A 3,732-nucleotide genomic window follows, 5' to 3' on the forward strand; every position below is an offset into this window, starting at 1 on the left:
AAAAAAAAAATCTTTGCTAATTTCTTTCTTTCTTTCTTTGTCTTTTTGAGACAAGGTCTCACTATGCAATTCAAGCTGGCCTTGAGCTCACTTTGTAGCCCAGGATGGTCTCGAACTCACAACGATCCTCCTGCCTCAGCCTCCCAAGTGCTGGGATTACAGGCGTGCACCACCACGCCCAGCTATCTTTGCTGACTTCTATAAGGTGGTAGGCTAAGGACTGCTTGGAGAAACACACAAATGTGACAAACTATTTTCCTAGCCTGCCAGCACACAGTGTCTTGGAAGCAATGCTGAACTGTAACGGATGGTGATCCCCGTGAGTTGTGAACAAAATCCAAGCGGGATACAACGAGGAGCCATCATCTCTCCTGCAGTCTCCTGGATACAGCTGTGTGCTGTGTCCTGACCACTCACTTTCCGTATCTCTCCTTCCGTCTCTGATCCACCCCAGGCCCACCCCTGATAGTGCAGAGCAGGCCTTCCAGAACATTCTGCCTGACATCTCCAGCCAGTGTGTGCACCTCCTTCCACCTAGCTCCCGGCACCTTATTCCTGTGTCCATGACTCCTGTCCACTCTGCGCTGCCCCAGGCCACGGTTAGTTATGTGGGCCCCTTCCCTTGCCATCCTACCACCAGCTGTGCCCTGGCACTGAGAGGATACTCCTTCCCTCAGCATCTCTTTGTCGTCTTTGACCATCACGATACTGTCAGTGTCTCCAGAAGAGGAAGAGGCGGCGTCCCCACAGGGTTCAGCCGCTGGTGTGAGAGGCCTCGGAGGCCTCGGGTGACAAGAGCCAGAGCCACCCTTCCCCCAGATGGCTGGAGGACAGGCATGAGCCTGCGGGGGAGGCCCATCTGCCAGGCCCTCCCCTCATGTTGCCGCAGCTTGGGGGTCTTGGCACCAACCCCTAAGCTTTTCCAAGACTGGCACTGTGAGGTGTTGAATGCTGCCCGTGTGGGCGGTGGCCTCTGTTCTTTCCGGTTTTGATTTTTGGTTCTTAAAACTCCATTCCAAATGAGGGAAATGAAACTACTGAAGCCTCCCCTGGCAGCCCACTGATATGGGGCAAGAGAACAATGGATTCCCAGCGAGGGCCCAAAGGAAATCCCCTCCCTGTCATGTGCTGGGGCTGCGAGAAGCAGAGGTGGCACTAACTCAGGGCTCGGCCAGCCCCGGCCACCAGTGTGAGGGCCCGGATGGAATGGCTGCCTGTCTGGGCCAGGCTGAGAGCCCCAGGCTGGGTGGGCAACTCTGGAGCAGGAATTAGAAGGTCATGACCTTGGCTTCAGAGTTCTCTTTGGAGCCTGAGGAGTCCCACAAATCTTTTTTTTTTTGTGGTACTGGGAATCAAACTCAGAACCTTGCACTTGCCAAGCAGGCACTTGTGCTACTGAGCTATATGCCCAGCAAAGTGACAGGAGTTAATTTTCAGTTCTGCCTGAGGGTCGAAAGGCTGATAACTCGGACTAAACCATTTACATTTATTGAGCCCAAGGGTCAAATCCAGACCAGCTTTTTTTTTGGTACCAGGAATCGAACTCATGACCTCAGGCTTGCCAGGCAAGCACTTATGCTGCTGAGCTACATCCCCAGACCCCGCAAGTGACCAAATATTATGATGCTTATGGCACACACCTGTGAACCCAGCACTCAGGAGGCTGACACAGGAGGATGGCCATGAGTTTGAGGCCAGCCTGGGCTGCATAGTAGAGTTCAAGACTAGCCTGATACCCTGTCTCAAAAAAATTTAGTTTAAGAAAGACAGCGGGGCGTAGGGGCACATGCCTGTAATCCTAGCACTCTGGAGGCTGAGGCAGGAGGATCGTTGCAGGTTTAAGACCAGCCTGGGCTACAAAGTGAGCTCAAGGCCAGCCTGAACTGCATTGTGAGACCCTGTCTCAGAGACAAAGAAGAAAAGAAAGAAAGAAACCTCAACAGGTAGCTCCCAGAAAATCATGGCTAGGGTGGATCTACTGCTTTTCCTCTCCCCACTTACAGCATGTATTTATTTATTTATTTTGTCTTTTTGAGGCAGGGTCTCACTATGCAGTTCAGGCTGGCCTTGAACTCACTTATGTAGCCCGGGCTGGCCTCAAACTCACAAAGATCCTTCTGCTTCAGCCTACTGAGTGCTGGGATTACAGGCATGTGCCACCACACCTGGCTAGAGCACATATTTACTGGGCCTCTTTATGTCCGTCAGACAGTCTGGCTTTTGGAACAACATGTGATCCCCTCCCTCAGAAGTATATAGTCGGGGAAACAAGACAGAAATCCAAAAATTAGACCACAACACAAATGTCACCCTGAGGCCAGTGGATGTTGCAGATACAGCCCCATGCATTCAGAGGAGGAGGATCTGGGCTCTGGGATGGGCTGGGTGTGGTGGTGCATGTCTGTGAGCCATCACTTAGGAGGCTGAGGCAGGAGGATCTCTGCAAGTTTAAGGCCAGCCTGGACTATGTAGCAAGACCCTGTCTCAAAAAAAAAAAAAAAAAAAAAGAAAGAGAGACATTTGTGAGTTAGAATCAGCAGGAACTGGGACCAACTGAATGTGACGGTTGAATCTGAGAGTTGGGCTGCCTGGGTTGACATGGAAAGTCACTGCCATAAGTGGAGAGAAAGCGGCCTGGACAAAGGACAGGAGCTCCACTGGGGAGGCATTATGTCGAGGTGCTTCTGGGATATCTAGGAATTGAGAGACCAGTAAACAGTTAAAAGTATGAGTCTGAATGTTCCCTCTCAGGAGAATTTCAGGGCTAGAGATTAAAGTCTGGGAGTCACCAGCATAGCAGCAGCCACTGAAGACATGGGAGCGGAGGATGTGTGCACAGGAAAGGAAACAGCCAGTCAGAAAAGGTGACTGTGACATTTTCCTCCCGAGTGGTTTGTCCCTTGGGGCCCTCGGGGCCACCTGGACAGGAGCCTGTTTGAGGGGGCAGAGCCTGTGTTCTGGCTGGCAGGAAGGACGCATTCCTGTTCTCTCAGGAAGGACAATCAGGCCACAGAGGATCACAAACCACCTGGCTACAAGAGGGCGACCCAGCCAGGGCTGGTGGTGCACATCTGTAATCCCAGCACTTGGAAGGACGAGGCAGGGGGATCACTGCACTTGGAAGGACGAGGCAGGAGGATCACTGCGAGTTTGAGGCCAGTGTATGAGACCGTTAGTGAGACCCTGTCTCAAAAGAGAAGGATGACCCAGCCCTGCCACACCCCAGACCCCAGGGGAGAGGGCAGGGCAGAGCTGGCCCTCTCCTCAGGCACCTGGCTGTCTGTCCTTCTCCACCCGCGGGGAAGCCCGTCCACAGCAGCTCTGAGGGCTCGGCCCGCAGCCCTCCCGCGATGGCTGTGTCGCTGGCCGAGGTCTCAGGGGCGCGGGGCGCATCGGGCACCGGGAGCCCAGACTCTGGCCGTCAACCTCGCGAGGGCCACGGAGCTTTACTTCTCTTTTTGCTTCTTTATCTTTCTTTCTCCTTCCCTCTCTCCCACCTTCTCTTTCCCTCCTTCCTCTCTCCCTTCGCCCCCCCCCTTCCTCTTTGCGGACCCCTAGGAGATCATGGGTAACAACAGCCTGAGTGGACAGACAGACGGACCCTGAGCGCGGCCCGCTCCCCGGGGTCGCCTCGGCGCGGCCCCAGCACGGAGCCCGAGGTCACCGGAGCTCCCGGGGTCACCAGAGCTCCCGGGCCAGGCCCCCGAGCCCGGGGCGGCGGGCGCCACCTCC

General features: G+C 54.6%; 1 protein-coding gene across 1 annotated transcript in view; it reads right to left on the reverse strand.

Annotated features, from left to right (window-relative positions):
* The window catches only part of LOC106148325, an 8,061-nt gene that overhangs the window by 2,737 nt on the left and 1,592 nt on the right, over window positions 1-3,732 (reverse strand). The window lies entirely within an intron of this gene.

The sequence above is a fragment of the Chinchilla lanigera genome, unplaced genomic scaffold (genome assembly GCF_000276665.1).
Source record: "Chinchilla lanigera isolate Chin_1 unplaced genomic scaffold, ChiLan1.0 scaffold00019, whole genome shotgun sequence".
Lineage (NCBI taxonomy): Eukaryota > Metazoa > Chordata > Mammalia > Rodentia > Chinchillidae > Chinchilla > Chinchilla lanigera.